The sequence below is a fragment of the Palaemon carinicauda genome, chromosome 4 (assembly GCF_036898095.1).
Source record: "Palaemon carinicauda isolate YSFRI2023 chromosome 4, ASM3689809v2, whole genome shotgun sequence".
Classification (NCBI taxonomy): domain Eukaryota; kingdom Metazoa; phylum Arthropoda; class Malacostraca; order Decapoda; family Palaemonidae; genus Palaemon; species Palaemon carinicauda.
The window spans coordinates 56,033,470-56,058,469 of NC_090728.1; positions in this window are offsets into that span (position 1 = coordinate 56,033,470).

Sequence of the window (25,000 nt, forward strand, 5' to 3'; positions counted from 1 at the left end):
TTAAAGGGAACTAACGACGAGGAGGAAGGTGAAATCTATTATGAGACCGTTCGATGTCTGTTTATTAGCCTTAGGTCATTGGTGTGATGGAAAATGTATTCTTGGTATTATAAGGAGTACTGTATGGATATGAGATTAGTTGTCTGTTTATTTGATATTACATGCTTTGTCTATTTATTAGCCCTAAGTCATTAGTGTGATGGAAAATATACTATTGGTATTATAAGGAGTACTTTATTGATATGACATTCGTTGTATATTTATTAGCCTGAAGTCATTGATATGATGGAAAATATACTATTGGTATTATAAGGAGTACTCTATTTATATGACATTCTTTGTCTCTTTATTAGCCTTAATTCATTGATATGGTGAATAATATATTCTTGGTATTATAAGGAGTACTGTATTAATATGACATTCTTTGTCTGTTTATTAGCCTTAAGTCATTGATTTGATGGAAAATATACAATTTGTATTTTAAGGAGTTCGGTATTAATATGACATTCTTTGTCTGTTTATTAGCCTTAAGTCATTGATTTGATGGAAAATATACAATTTGTATTTTAAGGAGTTCGGTATTAATATGACATTCTTTGTCTGTTTATTAGCCTTAAGTCATTGATTTGATGGAAAATATACAATTTGTATTTTAAGGAGTTTGGTATTAATATGACATTCTTTGTCTGTTTATTAGCCTTAAGTCATTGATATGATGGAAAATATACTATTGGTATTATAAGGAGTACTGTATTGATATGACATTCTTATGTCATTGATATGATGGAAAATGTACTATTGGTATTATAAGGAGTACTGTATTAATATGACATTCTCTGTCTGTTTCTTTGCCTTAAGTCATTAATATGATGGAAAATGTACTATTGGTATTATAAGGAGTACTGTATTAATATGACATTGTCTGTTTCTTTGCCTTAAGTCATTAATATGATGGAAAATGTCCTATTGGTATTATAAGGAGTACTGTATTAATATGAAATTCTTTGTCTGTTTATTAGCCTTAAGTCATTGATATAATGGAAAATGTATTATTGGTATTATAAGGAGTACTGTATTGATATGACATTCTTTGTCTCTTTATTAGCCTTTAGTCATTGATATGATGGAAAATATACTTTTGGTATTATAAGGAGTACTTTATTAATATGACATTCGCTGTGTTTCTTAGCCTTAAGTCATTGATGTGATGGAAAATATACTATTAGTATTAAGAGTACCGTATGTCTCGTTGTTCCAATAATATGCCGGCTACTGTAATTCATTATTTGTATGAAACAGTGAGTTAAACTTGTCCTTTATATTATTATTATTATTACTATTATTATTATTATTATTATTATTATTATTATTATTATTATTATTATTACTTGCTAAGCTACAATCCTAGTTGGAAAAACAGGATGCTATAACCCCAGGGGGCTCCAACAGGGAAAATACCCCAGTGAGGAAAGGAAACAAGGAAATGAGAGGAGTAATTAACAATTAAAATAGAATATAACAAGAACATTCACAACAGTAAAATATTCTTAAACTGTACAACGAAAACTGTACACACGGTGGAATGAACGGTCTCTAGCACCCGGAAGATTTGCATGTTGACGCCATGTGAAATGAACAACATCTACTTATGAGGTTAGTAGATACAGGGTATTGCCTCTTGAAATAAAGATTAAGGAATACAAAAAGGATGTAGGAATACTCCTACCGTACGTCTTGCGGGTCGTAGAAAGCAACTAAAAGGACAGCTGCGGCCTAATTCTTGTTTTTTTTTTAGCAGAAGACTTTGCTCGCTGCCAATAAGAGTAAACAGCTGCTTTGTTATTTGACTATATTAAGTCAAAAGTTTTGGCTACCGGGAATAACTGTGTTTGATGACCGCAAGGGCAGGCGATCGTATAAACACTCTACCAAAATATAAACCGTGCCTGATACGGCAACCGACCCTTAATGTAAAGATAACCATGAGGAGGAGGAGGAAGAATAAAGACAATTTTGATTCCTTCCAAGAGTATTTATATAAAATTTACGATAAAATACATATGCGCCAGTTAATAGAACGATATTAGGCAGGCAGTTAATTCTAATAGCCACGCCTTCTCCATCATGAGGCTCAATACTACACAGTATTCTAGAAGTTTTATTCCAGCTGTTACCAAGTTGTGGAATGATCTTCCTAATCGGGTAGTTGAATCAGTAGAACTTCAAAAGTTCAAAGTTGGAGCAAATGTTTTTATATTGACCAGGCTGACATGAATCTTTTTATAGTTTATATATGACAAATCTGTTTTTTACGTTGTTAATAGTTAAATAGGACATATCTGTTTTGACGTTGTTACTGTTTTTAGAATGATTTATTGTTAATTTATTCTCATCATTTATTTATCTCCTTATTTCCTTTCCTCACCGGGATATTTTTCCCTATTGGAGCCCTTGGGCTTATAGCATCTTGCTTTTCCAACTAGGGTTGTAGCTTGGCAATTAATAATAATAATAATATTCCAAATATAGTAACAAAGATAATTTGATACGAGCATCAATATCATCGTCTCATAAGCTCTTGAAAGCCTAAGGGAAAACCATCGAGATTTGTCTTAGGGGAAAAAAAAAAAATAATAGTTGGTTTCTTTGCCATATTATGAAAACTCAACTTCATCACGTCTGTTGAAGATATATTTCTTCGGGTGAATGTAGTTTATCGGGACAGGGCGATATCTTTCTTATTACTAGCCCAATCGTTTTTCCTTATGGGGAAGATGTGCTTTACTATGATCCTATATACCATAATATGAAGTTATTTTATATTTTCTAAGGTCAGCCCAAGAAGGGGGTCCGGGGGCTTGGGACCTGGGAACTACTAGGTATGGTTAGGTTGGGTTTCTGGGGTTTGTATGATAGCGACAGTGGTTGGGGGGTCGCAGGGGGGCGTTCCCCCCCCCCCCCCCCGTTAGGTCATTAGGAAGGTAAGGACACGGCTTGTAGGTCGGGTTATGGCGGTGGGGGGGAGTTTGGGTTAGTTGTTGTCCATTTTTCTCGGCGTGTCCCCATAAACTACAAAGGCTCCCTATTTCTTAAAATCATCCTCATCATAATTTCTGACATTGGTATAAAAGCAAAACGGTTGGAACACAAGCAAAGTTTAAATCTGCAATTTTTCCATCGTTGTAATCTTGTACGCCACTTTATTCATTCGAGCTGCCACTCCGAGCCAAATCTCATGTTTAAATTTCAGCATCAAGACCTTCACACATTTACAGAAAAATCTTTTTAACTACAGATAAAGAATAAAACTACAGATAAAGAATAAGACTGTCGTTTTATATTGAATAGACAATGGAAAGAATTATTAATTCTACCAATTGATAAAAAATGATGAATACGAGAGATAATGAAAACTCTCGAATGCCAATATATTTTTTAACCTTGATGCTTGATGATAAAAATGTTATACCAAATTACATCTACTATAGTTTATTAGTTTACGCGACCCGTCAAAAATGGCGGCTAATTATATATATATATATATATATATATATATATATGCATATATATATATATATATATATATATATATATATATATATATGCAAACACTCAGATTTACCCTTCCCCCCTTTTCCTAACTACAACATGGTAATTTCGGTAATTTGTGGGATATTATGGTTTCCTAGTGTACCTGTCGGGGTACCCCTTCTCATCATGGCATGTCTACTGTCTTTCCCCCTTACCACAAGGACGGGGAGAGGCCGAGAAGTCATACGTTTGTCAATCCCGCTCAGCGGGACAGGAAATAATTATATATAAATATATATATATATTATATATATTATATATATATATATATATATATATATATATATATATATACATACATATATATATATATATATATATATGTATATATATATATAGCCCGACACTTACTCTTTATTATATAGGACATATCAATTATAGTATAATCTAAATAACATCCTTCCTAGTTAATCATTACAAATATAACAATGACACAGATTGCTATCATTGTAGTAATGATGACAGAGGTAACCTGGCCACATTGAATAGAAAAGAGATAATGTCTCTCCTTCTCCTTCACCAGATGAAAAACTACTCTATCCAAAACCCAAGGATATGAACAAACGAGTTCCTGATAAGGTCGATGGCCTCTTTTCCGAAGGTCGGTTGCTTTACTTGGAATCCCTAGCAATCAGCCTTAGGCTTATAGTAATGAGACCTCACGCTATGGTGACAATGAAAGGTATCTTGGTATTAATGATACTTGGGTCTGGGAAGGACAAATAACTGTAATAAGCAAAGAGAGCCAGGTACGAGAGAGACCCTTTCAGATAAATGTTCCCCCAGCTATAATGACTGCTTAGAATGGATTGTTGTTCACTCTCGTTATTAATATGTAGATTCTATGCTAATAAGAGAGAGAAAAAAAAGTGTTTTAAGTAATGAGAGAACTATAGTCATATGCCCCCTTATGTACGGTAAACTGTATATGTTAGTGAACGAGGGTCGTGGTGGCCGATGTGGTAACGTCCCTGAATAATGAATGCCAGACTGGGGTTCGAGTCCCGCTCAAACTCGTTAGTTTCTTTGGTCGCTGCAACCTCACCCTCCTTGTGAGCTAAGAAGGGGGAGGGGGGCGTTTTGGGGGAGCCTATAGGTCTCTCTGCTGAGTCATCAGCAGCCACTGCCTGGCTTTCCTTGGTCCTAGCTTGGGTGGAGTGGGGTCGTATATATGGTCAGTCTCTAGGGCATTGTCCTGCATGATAGTGCAATGTCACTGTCCCTTTCCCCTGCCATTCATGAGTGGCCTTTAAACCCTTTAAACCTTTAAACTAGATGTTAACACATATGCTCTACATTAAAGCTGTTATGGTGGCCTAGTCCTGGTGGAAACGTACCTTTCTGGTGATCTGCTCGTCTGGGGTTCGAGCCCCACTCAAGCTCGACAGTTTCTTGTAGTGTCTGCAACCTTACCATACTTTTGAGCTATAGGTGAGGGATTTTTGGGGAGTCTATAGGTTTATCTGCTGAGTCTTCTGCAGCCATTGCTTAGCCCTCCCCTGTACTAATTTGATTACATGATTATATGGCCAGTATCTAGGACATTGTCAATGCCCCTGGCCTCTGCCATTCATGAGTGGCAGCCATTGCCTGGCCCTCCATGGTCCTAGCTTGGGTGGAGAGGGGCTTGAGCGCTGATTATATGTATATATGGTCAGTGTATAGGGCATTGTCACTGTCCATGACCTATGCCATTTATGAGTGGCAGCAATTGCCTGGCCCTCCATGGTCCTAGCTTGGGTGGAGAGGGGCTTGGGCGCTGATCATATGTATATATGGTTAGTGTCTAGGGCATAGTCACTGTGCCTTGCCTCTGGCATTCATGAGTGGCAGCAATTGCCTGGCCCTCCATGGTCCTAGCTTGGGTGAAGAGAGGCTTGGGCGCTGATCGTATGTATGTATGTTCAGTATATGGGGCATTGTCACTGCCCCTTGCCTCTGCCATTCATGAGTGACAGCTATTGCCTGGCTATCCTCGGTCCTAGCTTGGGTGGAGAGTGGACATGGGCACTGATCATATGTATATATGGTCTGTGTATAGGGCATTGTCACTGTCCCTTGCCTCTGCCATTCATGAGTGACAGCTATTGTCTGGCTATCCTCGGTCCTAGCTTGGGTGGAGAAGGGACTTGGGCACTGGTCATTATGTATATATGGTCAGAGTGTAGAGCATTGTCCTGCTAGCTGGGGCATTTCCATTGTCCCTGGCCTCTGCCATTCATGAGTGGCAGCCATTGCCTGGCCCTCCATGGTCCTAGCTTGGGTGGAGAGGGGCTTGGGCGCTGATTATATGTATATATGGTCAGTGTATAGGGCATTGTCACTGTCCCTGACCTATGCCATTTATGAGTGGCAGCAATTGCCTGGCCCTCCATGGTCCTAGCTTGGGTGGAGAGGGGCTTGGGCGCTGATCATATGTAAATATGGTCAGTCTCTAGGGCATTGTCCTGCTAGCTTGGGCATTGTCATTGTCCCTGTGCTCTGCCATTCATGAGTGGCAGCCACTGCCTGGCCCTCCATGGTCCTAGCTTGGGTGAAGAGGGGCTTGGGGCCTTTTCATATGTATATTTGGTCAGTGTCTAGGGCAGTCCTTCTATCATTGTCACTGTCCCTGCCCTCTGTCATTCATGAGTAGCAGCTATGGCCCGGCCCTCCTTGGTCCTAGCTAGGGTGGAGAGGGGCCTTGGGTGCTGATCATATGTATTTATGGTCAGTCTCTAGGGTATTGTCCTGCTAGCTGGGGTATTTTCATTGTCCCTGGGCTCTGTCATTCATGAGTGGCAGCCATTGCCTGGCCCTCCATGGTGCTAACTTAGGTGAAGAGGGGGCTTGGGTGCTGATAATATTTAATATGGTCAATCTCTAGGGCATAGTCCTTCTAGCTAAGACATTGTCACTGTCCCTGACCTATGCCAGTCATGAGTTGCAGCCATTGCTTGGTCCTAGCTTGGGTGAAGAGGGGGCTTGGTCGCTGATCATATGTATAAATGGTCAATCTCTAGGACATAGTCCTGCTAGGTATGGCATTGACACTGTTCCTGACCTATGCCAGTCATGAGTGACAGCCATTGCCTGGCCCTCCATGGTCTTAGCTTGGGTGGAGAGGGGGCTTGGGCGCTGATCATATTTAATATGGTCAATCACTAGGTCATAGTCCTGCTAGCTAGGGCATTGTCACTATCCCTTGCTTCTGCCATTCATGAGTAGCCTTCAAACATTTTAAAACCTTCAAATTGGAAAGGAAAGCCCAAGAATAGCTTCAATTTCGTTAAATAAACGCTTGAGCATAAACGATTAAGACAGCAACTCCAGCCATCCTTCCGCTCAGTCCACCCATTCCTGGTAAAGATGGTTTGCCGTTTCTAACGGAAGGCAGAACCAACTGAAGTTATATTCGTAATAGTAACCATTACAAACTTGGGTCTAGCGAGACGCGGCAGGCCAAACTCAAGCTAATTACAAAGAGCTGACGAAGTTGCATCTCTCTCTCTCTCTCTCTCTCTCTCTCTCTCTCTCTCTCAGAGGTTCTGCAGATGAGGTTAATGTCCATCGGGATTCCATTTGTTCCTTTTAAAGGTTTCGAAACAAAGAATTATTTTCTTCTCATAGATACACTTCCATTTTTTTCTTTCAGGATAACTAAAGGCAAAAAAAAGATGACAGATTTATTTTTATTTGGATACTAGTGTATGCGAGCCTTCAAGGATGGCGGCTAAATATTTAGAAATGCCCCTTCCTCTCACTAGCGTATGTCTACTTCCTCTCTACTCTACCTAAGGGATGAGGAGAGCCTATCGTGATATATATATATATATATATATATATAAATTATATATATATATATATATACGTGTGTATTATACTGTATACATATAGTATATATATACTGTATACACACACATATATATATATAATTTTGATTATCATATTCATTTACAATAAAAATGTCCTCCGTTTTCTCTACAAGAACAGTTATTTTAAATTGTAGATCACAAAACCATTTCTAGGTATTATTCTTAAAACTTAGAATATGTAATTACAAAAGATAGCTTTTGATGGGCACACGTATAAAAAAAAAGAAAAAAAAAAGGATATAATCAGTGACATTCCTTGGTAAAGTGTTCTTATCTTGTTGCTTTTTAGTTTTAAACACACGATTAACTTATAAATCTTTGCATTAATGAAGCCATGTTATTCAATAAAGGTGTGACGGGCCGAGAGAAGGTTGTGACTCAAAGACAGGGTGAAAGCAACTGAGTGAGTTTATTATAGAATACTCTCCTTTATATACAAAAGCTCAAAGCAACAAGAAATTTCATGTTCAAAACAGACACCGTTACCGATGAGAAAAACAGACATGTTTATTCAGGTTCTTTTTAGTGCGAGGGAAGAGCGAAGATACAAGCATAATATATATACAAAATGAACTCATGTACGATCGTGTGACACACGGTTGGTACAAAGGTAATCACATGATTAAATCATCATGGCTATTACTTACTCACTTATGTTAAGGGCTGTTTTTCTGGTTCTGTACAGCAGAGGAACCTTACCCCCTACAGGACTTCCACACAGTCATTTTATCACATTCATTCCAAAGCATTCAACATTTTACATCGCAAATTGCTCGTTTATTGTCAAATCCTTACTATCAAAGCACTCTGAGAACAAGAAAGTCTTCAGTTTCCTCTTGAAAGCCTTAATATCTTCAGTCTTCCTAATGTCTAAAGGGACCTTATTATATAGTCTCGGTGCCGCATATTTAGAGGCTCTAGAGCCTACAGTAGCCATATATCTAGGTTCCAATTATTTTGAACCATCTGTAACTATTTTCATGTCAACACTAAAATACTGTAAAAACTGTCCCTATAATCTTCCAATTTTAGAGACCAGTATACTAATTACATATGGAGTATCTGTTTTAATGTGTTTAATGCTTTTAAAGTATTTTATTTTATTTGTTCATTACTTCTTATATCGTTTATCTATTTCCTCATTTCCTTTCCTCACTGGGTTATCTTCCCTCTTGGAGTTCTTGGGCTTATAGCATCTTAGTTTTCCAACTAGGATTGTAGCTTAGCTAGTAATAATAATAATAATAATAATAATAATAATAATAATAATAATAATAATAAGTATCCAGTTGTCATACTGTGCATTTCCAAAAAGGCAAATTTTGCATTCAGAACGAAAACTATAATAATAATAATAATAACAACAACAACAACAACAATAATAATAATAATAATAATAATAATAATAATAATAATAATAATAATAATAATAATAATAATAATTATCCAATTGACATACTGCGCATTTCCAAAAGGCAAATTTCGCATTCAGAACGAAAACTTCAAAGGCACCAAAAAATAACCCCTTAAAAAGATATTGGCTATGCTTACGACACTAAATGAATAACGAGAACATAACAATACCGGAGTTCTTTCCCCTTCATACCATAATTCTATTTAACCGTATGTAACACTTACCCAATTACTTCCTTCCCTCACGCGATTTTGAATTCTGTTCTGTAACCCACAATAACAACGCGAATACTTTTCGTAATGTAGAATCCTTCCACTTAATATGAAAAGCGCATAGGCTCCCATAAAGCACTTTCATAAACCTGGGAACAAATTTACATGGCTACTGAATATTTCTGCTTACATGGAAATTGGTACGGGAGCGCATATTTCAAGTGGGGGAAAGAACCGCTCGTTTTTTTGGATTTAACGGTGTTATAAAAGTGGGCAGGAGAACACTTTTGAGAATATTAAATTCGAATGAGAGAGAGAGAGAGAGAGAGAGAGAGAGAGAGAGAGATTGTTTATCATTACAAACACGTAGATACACACACACATATATATATATATATATATATATATATATATATATATATATGATATATATATATATGTATATATATATACATATATACATATATATATATATATATATATATATATATATACTTGTGTTTTGGGGGCATATATATATATATATATATATTACATATATATATATATATATATATAAATTTATGTTTAAGATATATATATATATATATATATATATTATATATATATACATATGAGCTCACAATCGTTTTTGCTAACCTACAAAAACTATATCAACTTCTATACCAAAACAAGAACTACAAATTTTGCTATGAAAATGCCGTAGGTAACCCTGCTCTAAATAACACCCAAAAAGACTTTTATATATCACTATTCCAACTTGCTAGCAGAGGTTTCCCAAATGGTCTGTTTCTCGGCCTGACGTTTCTCTGTCCCCTACAGTGAGTAAGATATATTTCTTAATTTGCTGAGCGGTAGTAAGACAAACAACTTATTTTCGTTGGTTCCCTTTCTGTTTATACTGAATCTTTTCTTCATTTTCTTTTATTTATTTATTATGAAGTACACATTTAAAATCTTACTATTTATAACATATATATTTTATAGTATATTTACATAATTTTTTTTTTTTTACATATACTGTATTCACAATTCCTTACTTTATTTTTTTTTCTTTTATTATGAAGTACAGATTTAAAATCTTACTATTTATAATATATATACATTATGGTATATTTACATAATTTGTTTTTTTAACATACACTGTATTCACAATTCGCTCTTTATTTTTTTCTTTTATTATGAAATACACATTTATAATCTTACAGTTTATAACATATACATCATAGAATATTTACATAATTTTTTTTCCTTTACCTATATTGTATTCACTATTCCTTTCCTTATTTTTTTTTCTTTTATGAAATACACGTTTACAATCTTGCAATTTATAACATATATACATCATAGTATATTCACATAAATAATGTTATATTTTACATATACTGTATTCACAATTGATATTTTTACCATTTATATGAATATGTTTTTGAATAAAAAATATATCGACTCGTGAATACTTTTTTAATAGAAGTTTTGAATCCTATTTTATTCGTATTTTTCCTTTGCCGCAAAAATGTTGGACGGTGTATCCTGTATTGGATATGATTTTAGATAAAGATTAAACATTTGTTTTGGCCAGTAGATATTGTACACTTATTCTAAGTAATATATGATTTTATATATTATCGTCATCATCATCTCCCCCTACACCTATTGTTGCAAAGGGCCTCTGTTAGATTTCACAAGTCGTCTCTATATTGCTCTTTTAAATCGATACTTCTCCATTCATCATCTACTTCAAGTTTAATAGTCCTCAGCCATGTAGGCCTTGGCCTTCCATCTCTTTTAGTGCCTTGTGTCATCATCTCATACTCGACGCTTCATAGTTCTCAGCCATGTAGGCCTTGGTCTTCCAACTCTTCTAGTGCCTTGTGGAGCTCAATTATAACTGTGGTGAAGTAACCTCTCTAAGAGAGTGCGAAGAGCGTGCCCAAACCATCTCCATCTACCCATCACCATATTATATAACAATTCTAAAAGTTCTAAGCTTCTAATAGTATATGTTAAAAACTAGTTAATCCGTAATAGAGAGATAGATCGATATATATGTAAATAGCCAAAGAGATAGAAAACCGACGTGTCGTACCCCAGCTGATAATCTCATTCATTTGCGACATTGATTTTTTGAATTTAAATATGAAACGCGATGTATCGCAGTAAAGGCGACCACAGATCAAAGCAATCGCCTGGAGCTTGGCGTTCTTCTAGCGATAGGCTTTCACGGATGGTGGAGGGGACAGTGCCATGGATGTAGAGGGGGGGGGGGGAACCTTGGAATTGGAGGGGTAGGGGGGGTGTTGTGGCCTTCGTCACTCAGGTTTGAGAGGGGACAGCCCTCAGGAGGCGATATTGGGGGCGGACGGCCTTTCCTGCCTCCGACGGGTAATAAAACGTTTTAGCCAATTTTGGAAATGATTTGATTATGAAGGTTCTTAAAAGGAGGATTAGGAGGAATATTCTAGGGGTGGGAGGTCGGTGGGGGGGGGGTGTTTAAGAAGGGAGACATTGATGGATCTCGTTAGTGACGCGTTGTGCAGAATTAGAGTCGCCTTTGCTGTGTGCCCCTTATTTGAGCGAATGGCAAATGGATCTTTGCCCGAGGCGGCCTTTTCACAGCCATTTAAGCATTCGTCGGGCGCCTTTCTCTCTCTCTCTCTCTCTCTCTCTCTCTCTCTCTCTCTCTCTCTCTCTCTCTCTCTGTGTGATGGTTTCCCCGATATTTGCATTTAGATGAATTTATGCCAGGTGGTGAAACAAAAGCATCAGAGGGATATCGAGTGTTACACTTTAATGCAAAACCTGGGGAAGTTTGTAAAGGGGCAAATTGCCGCCGGAAGCGAAAGAAAATATGTCAACAATAGAATGGAAAGAGGGAGAGAATTTTAGCACGGACAGGAAATTGCGATCCATCGAAAGACAAAACTTCGAGAGAGAGAGAGAGAGAGAGAGAGAGAGAGAGAGAGAGAGAGAGTATTTCTAGAGCTTGTGGTATAATGATAGGTACGGTGGTTACGTGAGAGAGAGAGAGAGAGAGAGAGAGTATCTCTAGAGCTTGTGGTATCATGAAAGGTGAGAGAGAGAGAGAGAGAGAGTATTTCTAGAGCTTGTGGTATAATGATAGGTACGGTGGTTACGTGAGAGAGTGAGAGAAAGAGAGAGAGAGAGAGAGAGAGAGAGAAGGAATTTTTAGAGCTATTTGGTATAATGAAAGGCACAGTGGTTACAAAGAGAGAGAGAGAGAGAGAGAGAGAGAGAGAGAGGGGGGAAGTGAGAGAGAGAATTTCTAGAGATAGTGGTATAATGAAAGGTACGGTAGTTACCAGAGAGAGATAGAGAGAGAGAGAGAGAGTATTTTAGAGGTTATGGTATAATGAAAGGTGCGGTAGTTATGAGAGAGAGAGAGAGAGAGAGAGAGAGAGAGAGAGAGAGAGAGAGAGAGTATTTTAGAGGTTATGGTATAGTGAAAGGTGCGGTAGTTATGAGAGAGAGAGAGAGAGAGAGAGAGAGAGAGAGAGAGAGAGAGAGAGAGAGAATTTCTAGAGCTATTTGGTATAATGATAGGCACGGTAGTTACAGATATGCTTCTTTCATACTGCAGTTTTTGATGGAAAGACGTAGAGGCGGAATATAGTAATGGTTCCACACGCGCCTAACGATTACAGAGTAAATGCTATTCAAATGGAAGCATATATTCTAAACAGCAGGGGGAGTAAATTAGCATGATAGATGAACATAAATTTTCCAGTTCGATGTAACGTAATGTTGTGTATGTTGATGGGTGGCGAGAGAGAGAGAGAGAGAGAGAGAGAGAGAGAGAGAGAGAGAGAGAGAGAGAGAGAGGGTGTGATGAATGTGCCACAACATAAGGAGGGAGACTCGTACTTATGGTACAGTTGGCGTCCTGGATTTCGGTACATATCACTACATGCTATTATTATTATTATTATTATTTTTATTACTTGGTAAGTTACAATCCTAGATGGAAAAGCAGGATGCTATAAGACCAGGGGTCCCAAACAGAGAAAATACCCCAGTGAGGAAAGGAAAAAGGAAAATAAAATATTTTAAGAAGAGTAAAAACATTAAGATAAAGAGGAAGAGAAATAAGATAGAATAGTGTGCTTGAGTGTACTCTTAAGCAAGAGAACTCTAACCCAAGACAGTGGAAGACCATGGTACAGATGCAATGACACTACCCAAGACTAGAGAACAATGGCTTCATTTGGGAGTGTCCTTCTTCTAGAAGAGCTGCTTACCATAGCTAAGGGGTCTGTTCTACCCTTACCATGAGGAAATTAGCCACTGAACAATTACAGTGCAGTAACCCCTTGAGTGAAGAAGAACTGTTTGGTAATCTGTGTCGTCAAGTGTATGAGGACAGAGGAGAAAATGTAAAGAATAGGATTCTGGTAACTCCACAATATAGCGACAGCACAGGCCAATGGTTTTATTCTTAGAGAATGATATGGTTGTTTTTTCCTTTAGGTTTTATTTACAGTAGCAAACATTTTCCATGTCGATTTGATTAGCATTAATAAGCCGTTTTAATCGGACACTCCAAAATCAAACCATTGTTTTCTAGTCTTGGGTAGTGCAATAGCCTCTGTACCATGGTCTTACACCGTCTACGAGTAGAGTTCTCTTGCTTGAGGGTACACTTGGGCACACTATTCTATCTTATTTCTCTTCCTCTTGCTATTTTTTAAAGTTTTTATAGTTTATATATGAAAGATTTATTTTGATGTTACCGTTATTAAAATATTTTATTCTAATTGTTATATACGTCTCGTAATTTCCGTATGCCCTTTATCTCCTTAGCTGTGAGGTACAGCCGTATCGTTTATAAGCATTATTAATACTGGAATAAAGTGTATGTTGACTGAGAATGTATTTCAGTGATCGCATTACTATTCACACGTGTACACACATACAGTATATATATATATATATACATATATATATATATATATATATATATATATATATATATGTATATATATATATATATATATATATATATAGATGTATATATATACATGCATATAATCATATATATATATATATATATATATATACTCATATACATATACATATATATATATAAAGATATGGTCGTCAAAGACTAATTTGCATATGAGTTGACATCGGATCAAAAATATTCGCTTTCCAGCGCATGTAGATGATGCATGTAAATTATGACGAGCTTTCCATCAGGCGCTCTGGTAAAAAAAAAAAAAATAAAAAATAAAATACATCTTTTTAGGTTCACAGAAAAAAAAACCCAATATCGCACGTGTTTCATGTAATCTAGTCACTGAAATTTTCGAAATGTATGTTTGAATTATGCATTTATTATTAAATAAAATTTTGTAATCTTTTCATTTTTGAATTTGTTATAAAATTAGTTAGCGGAATCATGATAATATTAATGATGATAATAGCATCTATAGAATTAGCCATTAAAACAACGATAATTTTTCAAGCTTTGCAATAGATTTTCTTGAAGCCATATTTGAATCTCAATAACAGTGTTAAAAGTTTAAGTGAAAGTCTCTGGTTTCAGTTCCATTTTCTTCAGAATAGAAGCTCACCAGAACGTCCGGTGGGCAATCTCTCTCTCTCTCTCTCTCTCTCTCTCTCTCCCCTCCGTGGTGCCCAACCACAGCAGTGACCTCCCCAGTAAACAGCTCAAACTCACGGTCCCTGAATGGGATCGATCTGCTGCCATGCGAATGCTAGGCTAACACGCTACCACTTTACTACCCAGGAGGCTAGATTAAAAAGTGTAATTTGAATAAATATAAAGGGGGATTCAGTAATAGGCCAGGTTGGGAACATTATTGTGTTTATGATATGTAATTACTAACAATATGAGTTACAAATCTTTTTAACAAACAAACTTATCTGTTGACTGATTACTTCTGCAATGTTTTTCAAGGAAGATCACCAATATAACTTTGAGCATTAATCTGTACACAGACTATGTTTAGACTGAGAGAAGATACTACAATATCAAAGGCCTTTGAAGTGAAGTGAGGAGAATTATAAAAAGAAAATATAATTCATTATAAATGCTGGATAACAGATGGGGCTATAACTCAAGGGTGATGGAAGCCCATTAGGATTTGGGATTGATAGATTTAGAATAAAAGATGACGCCATTGGATTAAAGAATCATTGAGAAAGCTGCAGTTTAAAGGCTTAAAGGCCACTCATGAGTGGCAGAAGCCAGGGACGGGGACATTACCCTATCAAGCAGGACAATGCTCAAGACTGACAATATATACATATGATTAACACCCAAGCCCCCTCTCAACCCAAGCTAGGACCAAGGAGAGCCAGGCAATGGCTGCTGATGACTCAGCAGATATACCTAAAGGCTCCCCCAAACCCTTCATCCTTAACTCACAAGCAGGGTAAGGTTGCAGCGACCGGAGAAACTAACTGGTATTCACCAGTCAGGGACGTTACCACATAGGCCATCACAAGGCATGAATTCATGGTATACATTGCTCTGAGGAAGCGTACCCAACCACACCCTCACTAGACGGTGGGTTCCCATGTTCAGCCAATTCCACCACCTCTGCCAGTTCTCCCTGCGCTATCTTCTTGGTTACTCGCCGCGAAATAAGGGTGTGATATTTTGCACTTCGGATCAAGGTGTGGCAGAGACTTATGTGTCCAACTGTACGTGGGGTTAAGATAGAAATGAAATAAATCAACTGGAATATTGAACTTAAAGACAGAAAAAGAATAAATAGATAAAGATGTAAAAATAAATGAATAATAAATAAATAACATATAAATAAGTAATTAAAAAATTAAGAAATATATTATTGTTGGGATTTTTTAAATATAAAAGTCATATGAATGCAATATTAATCGTTATGTTACGATTACATTAAAAGAAAACATTCAATACCGTAATAATGAGGCTCATTATAACATGAAACAGTAATTAGAACAAGTCAACATAAATCTCATGTTTAATTTCCGTCTGTCACATTCTTTAATGCGATTTGTTACTAGTAATTTTATATCAAGGTTGATATTTATTAATGAAGTGGCGAGGAATGTAATTTTCTAAGTATCAAAAATCAGTTTCGGGATTTTCGAAAGTGCAATAAAAACTTTTATAGGTTCAATGAAAGTTTTAACGACTCGATGGAGTAACATCTGCAACGCTTGAAGGTTAGTGTCCATACTTTATTCTTTTTTTTCCACGTGAAAATGATTGAATTGTAAAAGTATAAAGCAAATAAATTTAAAATTAAAACTTTATTCATCTTGGAACTTGTAAAGGTATAAAGCAAATAAATTTAAAATTAAAACTTTATTCATCTTGGAACTTGTAAAAGTATAAAGCAAATAAATTTAGATTCATCTTGGAAAGAAGAAATTCTACATTCTAAACCATATTTAGTACATATTTATGCTTTACAGCATAAATTTACAAGAACGATTAGAAATGTTATTTTAAGATTAGATTATTTAAAAAGCGAGTTTAAAGGTTTAAAGATAGACCTACAGGCTCCACCAAAACGCCCCCCCCCCCAACCTTAGCTCACAAGGATGGAAAGGTTGCAGACACTAGTGGCACGGTCTGCTGTTTGCCAGTCGGGGATTCGAGTCCCGGTCAGACTCGTTAGTGCCATTAGTGTCTGCAACGTTACCATCCTTGTGAGCTAAGTTTGGGGGAGCCTATAGGTCTATCTGCCTGGCCCTCCCTGGTCTTAGCTTGGGTGGAGAGGAGGCTTGGGCGCTGATCATATAATATATGGTCAGCCTCTAGGGCATTGTCCTGATTGCTAGGGCAATGTCACTGCCCCTTGCTTCTGCCATTCATGAGCGACCGTTAAACCTTTAACGAGACTGAGCGGGACTCGAACCCCCGACTGGCAAACACCAGGCAGAGACATTACCAATCAGGCCACAACAACCCCATGCCAGGAGAATGTTGATCTCTTGCTTGAGGGTACACTCGGGCACACTATTCTATTTGTTTCCTTATTTCCTTTCCTTACTGGTATATTTTCTCTGTTGGACCCCGTGGGCTTATAGCATTCAGCTTTTCCAACTAAAGTTGTAGCTTAGCTGATAATAATAATAATAATAATAATAATAATAATTAGGACAACAACAACAACAACAATAACTATGAGAATCATAAATGAATAGAAATAAGAATACATTAACAAGTATGAGAATTATACTCGAACAGAAATAAGAATACATGAATATAAATCATAATACATAAAAAGTTATTATGATTAACCATGGTTAGAAATAAGAATACATGAATATGAATCAGAATACATGAACAAGTATGAAAATTATACATGAACAGAAGTAAGAATACATGAATATAAATCAGAATACATAAAAATTTTATTATGAATAACCATGGTTAGAAATAAGAATACATGAATATAGATCAGAATACATAAACAATTATGAAAACTATACATGGATAGAAATAAGAGTACATGAATAAAAATCAGAGTACATAAACAAGTATTATGATTAACCATGGTTAGAAATAAAAATACACGAATATGCATCAGAATACACAAACAATTAGTATGATTAACCATGGTTAGAAATAAGAATACATGAATATAGATCAGAATACATAAACAATTATGAGGATTATACATGGACAGAAATGAGAGTACATGAATATAGATCAGAATACATAAACAACTATGAAAATTATACATAGATTGAAATAAGAATATATAAATATAAATCAGAATACATAAACAATTATGAAAATTATACACGAACAGAAATAAGAATACATGAATAGAAATCATAATACATAAATAATTATTATGATTAACCATGGATAGAAATAAGAATACATGAATATAAATCAGAATACATAAACAAGTATGAAAATTATACATGAACAAGTATGAAAATTATACATGAACTGAAATAAGAATACATGAATAAAAATCAGAATACATTAACAAGTATGATGATTATACATAGATCGAAATAAGAATATATAAATATAAATCAGAATACATAAACAATTATGAAAATTATACACGAACAGAAATAAGAATACATGAATACAAATCAGAATACATGAACAAGTATGAGAATTATACATGGTTATAAATAAGACTACATGAACATAAATCAGAATACATGAATAAGCATGAAAATTATACATGAACAGAAATAGAAATACATGAACTTAAATCAGAATACATGAACATGTATGAAAATTATACATGAACAGAAATAAGAATACACGAATATACATCAGAATACTCAAACAATTAGTATGATTAACCATGTTTAGAAATAAGAATACATGAATATGAATCAGGATACATACCCAAGTATAAGAATTAAAAAAAAAAATAGGAATACACAAACTAGCATCATCTACGGCCTTTGGAAGAGCGAGAGTAACTAACGCGAGCAGCCAGACCAGACTCCGAAAGAGCAGCAGCCAGCAGCCAGCAAGGGAACGAATCTCAGCCTTGTAATTGGCCTTTCCTGTACCTTTTAAAACCCCCGTAGGGCCTAAATTGTCGAAGATCTTTGATGTCGTCCCAGAGTTTCCCCTTTTGTGCGATTCTCTCGGCGCACCAAACGGGATTTTCATCCGGATGCCCCTCTCTCTCTCTCTCTCTCTCTCTCTCTCTCTCTCTCTCTCTCTCTCTGATTTCACATCACCCTTCTACTCCCCCTTGTCAGCTGGGAAATACATTCAAAGATGCAAGTCTTCAGTTATATATGTATGTATATATATATATATATATATATATACACACACATGTAAATATTACCCACAATATCATTTAATACCCAGTTCTACCTCGTGCATATATATTGCGACTGGAATCCATTTATAGGTTTATTTCAAGTCTAAAATAGATTCCTGAATTCGACAGGAATATGTACGGTGGCTTGTGATAAACTTACATCTCTCTTGATAGCTCAGTTGGTAGAGTCGTCTCGGATATATATATGTATATATGTATATATATATATATATATATATATATTATATATATATATATAACTAGTGTACGCGACCCCCGTCAAAATGACATTTAAATAATAAGACAGACACGCACGCGCACACACTGATTCAACTCTTCCCAGCCTCTCCCCCTTTCGTAATGCAACCCACCGGTTCGACAATTTGTAGGAGAGTGTGGTTTCCGAGTGTACTCAGGGTAACCTCTCTGTCATCAGGGTCTAACTACTCCCTCTCCCCCTGAGTATGACAGTATATATATATATATATATATATATAGCCAGACACTTGCTCTTTATTATATAGGGGTTATATCGTTAATAACAGACGTATTAAGTTGCATTTAATTCTCATCAAACAAAAGTGTTGATTATCACAGTATCAGTGTTAAACTTTTAAAGTCTGTTCATCAATGGTATTAAATCAACACATTAGATACATGCATGCTCATATTCCTTGTCATTTTTACTATATTAACTATTTTTAATATGACTATCAGCCTCAGGTTCATCACACCTTGTAGGTGTTTCTTAAAGATTTAAAGGCCGCTCATGAATGGCAGAGGCAAGGGACAGTGACTTTGTCCTAGCCAATAGGACAATGCCTTACAGATTGATCATATATACATATGATCAGAGTCTGAGACCCTTATCCACACTAGCTAGGATTAGGGAGGGCCAAGCAATGGCTGCTGTTGATTCAGCAGGTAGGCCTATAGGATCCCCCAAAACCCTCATTCTTAACTCACAAGGATTGTGAGGTTGCAAACTCTACAAGAAACTATTGAGTTTGAGCGAACTCGAACCCCAGTCAGGCAAGCGCCAGGCAAGGACGCTTCCAATAAGCCACAATACCTCTTTAAGATTTGTACTTTGATCTCTGGGGGGTCACCGAGCTCCAAGTTTTAAGATAACCAATCCTCCATCTTTCATATCATTTAAGACGTTGGCATCGGAGACTCTCAATCTTTTCCCCATGGCACCACAAAGAAGAAGAAGGTTACTTGACCAAATGAACATCATGACAAATCACCATGAGAGATATCCTCGGAATTTTCTTTTTACTGACTTTCAAAGTCATTAGAAGACAAAAAAAACCAACTTAGCACTAATTGGCAAAAGGATCCTCCAAGTAGAATGTGCCATATCTTATAAGTTTCAGCGCAGTTTCACACACATATATTATATATATATAATATATATATATATATATATATATATATATCTATATATATATATATATATATATATATGTATATATATATGTGTGTTTTGTTTCCTATTAATTTGTTAATATATTTTTCTTAAAAAAACAAAGAAACGGGATTGTAATATAGGAAATTAAAAAAATAGTATGATTTCGTTAAGATGAAATGTAGAGATTTTACAGAATGAACCAAAGCTTAAGTATTAAATAAATAAATAAACTACAAGAAAAGTAATGAACAATTAAAATAAAATATTTAAAAAACAATAACAAATTAGAACAGATCTTTCATATATAAACTTAGATTTTACAGACGAATATACAAGTTCAATAGCTTATTGATTTTAGAAATTCCAGACCAACCTTTGAGTTAATGAATTATGGAGGAAAAGGATGTAATTAACAACCCGATGGCCGTTAACCAGCTGATTTTAGACATAATGCAATTAGCCCCCTTGCTGTTTCCGCGTTGATTTTGGTCCCGCGGTCACTTTCGATTTTACAAGCAATATTGCAAAATAACTGTAAATTTCAGGAGTTTACATTTCTACTCTGTTAGAAAAACCCGTAATTTTTATCGGAAATTCTCCGTTAAAATATACTGATCTCAACTGTATTTCAGTAAAATACAGGCTACCGTAATTTTACCTTACTTTGTTATTATTTCATGCAAGCAATATTGCAGAAGAAATATCTGTAAATTTAAGGAGTTTACATTTCTACACTGTTAGAAAAACCCGTAATTTTTATCGGAAATTCTCCGTAAAAATATACTGATCTCAACCGTATTTCAGTAAAATACAGGCGACCGTTATTCTACCTCACTTTGTTATTATTTTTTGGAAGCAATATTGCAAAAGAAATAACTGTAAATTTCAGGAATTTTCCTTTCTACACTTAGAAAAACCCGTAATTTTTATCGGAAATTCTCCGTAAAAATATACTGATCTCAACCGTATTTCAGTAAAATACAGGGGACCGTAATTTTACCTCACTTTGTTATTATTTTTTGCAAGCAATATTGCAAAAGAAATAACTGTAAATTTCAGGAAGTTTCATTTCTACACTTAGAAAATCCCGTAATTTTTATCGGAAATTCTCCGTGAAAATATACTGATCTCAGCCGTATTTCAGTAAAATTTAGGCGACCGTTATTCTACCTTACTTTGTTATTATTTTTTGCAAGCAGTATTGCAAAAGAAATAACTAAATTTCAGGAATTTTCATTTCTACACTGTTAGAAAAACCCGTAATTTTTATCGGAAATTCTCCGTAAAAATATACTGATCTCAACCGTATTTCAGTAAAATACAGGCGACCGTTATTCTACCTTACTTTGTTATTATTTCTTGCAACCAATATTTCAAAAGAAATAACTGTAAATTTCAGGAATTTTCATTTCTACACTGTTAGAAAAACCCGTAATTTTTATCGGAAATTCTCCGTAAAAATATACTGATCTCAACCGTATTTCAGTAAAATACAGGCGACCGTTATTCTACCTTACTTTGTTATTATTTTTTACTGGTTGGTGACCGTAATGTTACTCTTTTGCATTAATATAACCGTTTTTAAAACGGTAAAGATCCAGCAGTAAATGTTGCAAGACTACGTTTTTTTTTTTTTTTTTTTTTTTTCAGGTTAGCGTAACATACGTGAATTTTTGTGCTGTTCGTGTCCGGAACTGGTTGTATAAATACTCAAGCGCCGACCAATTAAAGTTCAGTTGCATTATGGGTTGTAGTGCCCTGGTGGTAGCGTCCTTGCCTTCTGATTCCGAGACTGGAGTTTGAGTCCCGCTCAAACTTGTTAATTCCTTTGGTCGCTGCAACCTCACCATCCTTGTGAGCTAAGGATTTGGGGTTTGGGGGGATCATATAAGTCTATCTGCTGAGTCATCAGTAGCCATCGCCTGGGCCCCCTTTGTCCTAGCTTGGATGGAGAGGGGCTTGTGCACTGATCATATGTAATATAGTCAGTCTCTAGTGCCTTGTCCTGTATGATAGGGCAATGTCACTGCCCCTTGCCTCTCTGCCATTAATGAGTGGCCTTTAAACTTTTAAATAAGAGTCTCTTAGTTACAAACTAAAAGCTCGCTGTATTTATTAAAGTGAAAAATATATACTTTTAGATGAAAATCTACATTATTTTCTTTTGTAAAGCTCTTTGATATAGCAATACAATGCCCATTCGAATTAATTTACAATTGCTTACATTTGATTTAAGTTATGCTGGTCCCTTCTTTCTGTTACACATAAAAAGGGGCATTAAATCATGACTGAATAAAACCTTGATCCTCTTAGAAGAATGAGTGGGGAATTTTTTTTATTTTTTTATTAAGATAACCGAATTGATTTTTGCTTTTACTTTTATATATCATTTATAGAAAAAATTGTTGTTACCTGGAGCCGTAGGTAATTTGCCATGTATTTTTTCTGTTAGTTACGTTTTTTAAAATATCATTTACAAAAATTCAAAATGATTGTTACCTGTAGCCGAAGAGGATTTGGCTGAATATAATTCTGCAACTTAATTAAGATCAATTGGTGTTTTTTAAAAATATAATTTCCAAATATTTAAAATGGTTGTTACCTGTAGCCCAAGGTGAAATGGCTGAATATAATTTTGTAATTTAAGAAGTAATTATCTTTTAAGGTTTTAATATAATTCTTATTATTTAATACCGTAAGGAAGAATGAAATCTGTCTTGAGGATTTGCCTTGAACATACCATTACTTTGCAAAAAAAAAAAAAAAAAAAAATGATAATTACCTTAAAAAAAAAGTGAGGAGAACTAGAGACTAACTTGAAAATCTTCTGGAAAACATCTCTGTCGCAACAAGTAAAGGCAAAAGAACTTGACGTAAAACCTGGAAAGAAAATGTCTTTTTATTCAGTTGTTGTTATGTGAGGAGATCTAATTGGAAAGCCCTTTATCCTACTGAGGATAAAACAGTCTTAGTTTTTTGGCGAATAAGTAAATATATTCAAATATTTTTTTTTTTTTTTTTTTTTGAGTCGTCACAAACATTTCTTTGATGGTACTTATAAGTAATGCAGCATATAGATGGGAACTTTAAATGCATTTGGGCCATTTTGATGAATCTTTTTTCCTTTGGTTTCTTTTGTTTAGATTTTTATTTTTCCAGAAGTCAAGATAGAGTCCGATCTTTTAAGTATTCAATGTAGGTTAAATTGATAAATAAATAAAAAGGATTTGATTAATATATATATATATATATATATATATACACAGTATATATATACATATGTATATATATATATATATATATATGTATACAGTATATATTCATATCTCTCTCTCTCTCTCTCTCTCTCTCTCTCTCTCTATATATATATATATATATATGTATGTGTGTGGTGTGTGTCTGAGACTTCAGTATAAATATATTTAGTACGAAATTCTATCCCCAGATATTATTTGGAATTAGAAGAAACATGAAATTCATTGTGTGTTTACTATATATATATATATATATATACACGCACACACACACACACATATATATATATATATATATATTTGGTGTGTCTATATGTGTGTGTGTGAATGCAATGCATACTGTTTTTCAAGAAACCTCATACTCAGAAAAGAATTTCTTCAATATGATATTATTAGACGTATTTCTATATCTTTGTAACACAGTGTAAACCTTTAATAAAAACAGGCGATTTATTTGTGATATTGAGCCGTATACAGAAGAATTAGTCCAACGCAATCTTTGAATAGTAGATTCCGCCAAATATATTCACATTCAGTAATTACATCATAATATGGTTGAATAAAATACAAAATACTGAATAAGATGCAGAATACTGACATGCTCGACCATTATAATTTGTTTTGTTATTTTGAAGACTTTTTTTTATTAAGTTTTATTTTGAGAGCATAAAATATGTTAATGTTATTTTCAAGACTTTTTATTTGGTTTATTTTGAGAGCATCAAAAATATTAAATAAACGAGCATAGTTACCAAGTTAAGTTTATTTTGAGAGCATTAAAAATGTTAAATAAGCAAGTATAGTTACCAAGTTAAGTTTATTTTGAGAGCGTCAAAAATGTTAATGTTATTTTGAAGACTCTTTTTTTATTTAGTTTATTTTTGAGAGCATCAAAAATGTTAAGCAAACAAGCATAGTTACAAAGAGGATATGCATAAAAAAAGACGAATTGTATTCGTGTGAATAAATCTAAGAACATCTTCCAGAATTTCGTAGTAAAACGCGAGAAATATATGCTTCTGTTATTCTTCTGCTCAAAGGTAAAAAGTCCTCCATCTCTCTTACATTAATTTTCTTGAATAAAACATGAAAAATGCTAATGGAAATGTTCCTTTTAACTTTTTGCATGATTACGTTATTTTTCTTTCTTTTTATCAGGTTTTGAGGACGATTTAGTTTTGACGCTGACAGCTCACGTCTCAGGTTACGGAAGCTGGATTAAATTCGTACTTTGGTGTCTTTATACATTTGCTTTTAACCATTCATAAATACTTAGTATCAGATTAGGTATGTGTTATTGTATTTCTTACTTGATTATTTATATTTTGATTTTGCTCTAAAGTCGGAAGTTTTTTATCATTTGGCAAACTTATATCAAAGAATTTCTTTTCTCGCGAGTATATTTTTTTATAAGATAATAATTTTACCAGTTGGAATTTATTATTTATATAAAAAGAAATTGGTTTTCTGGCG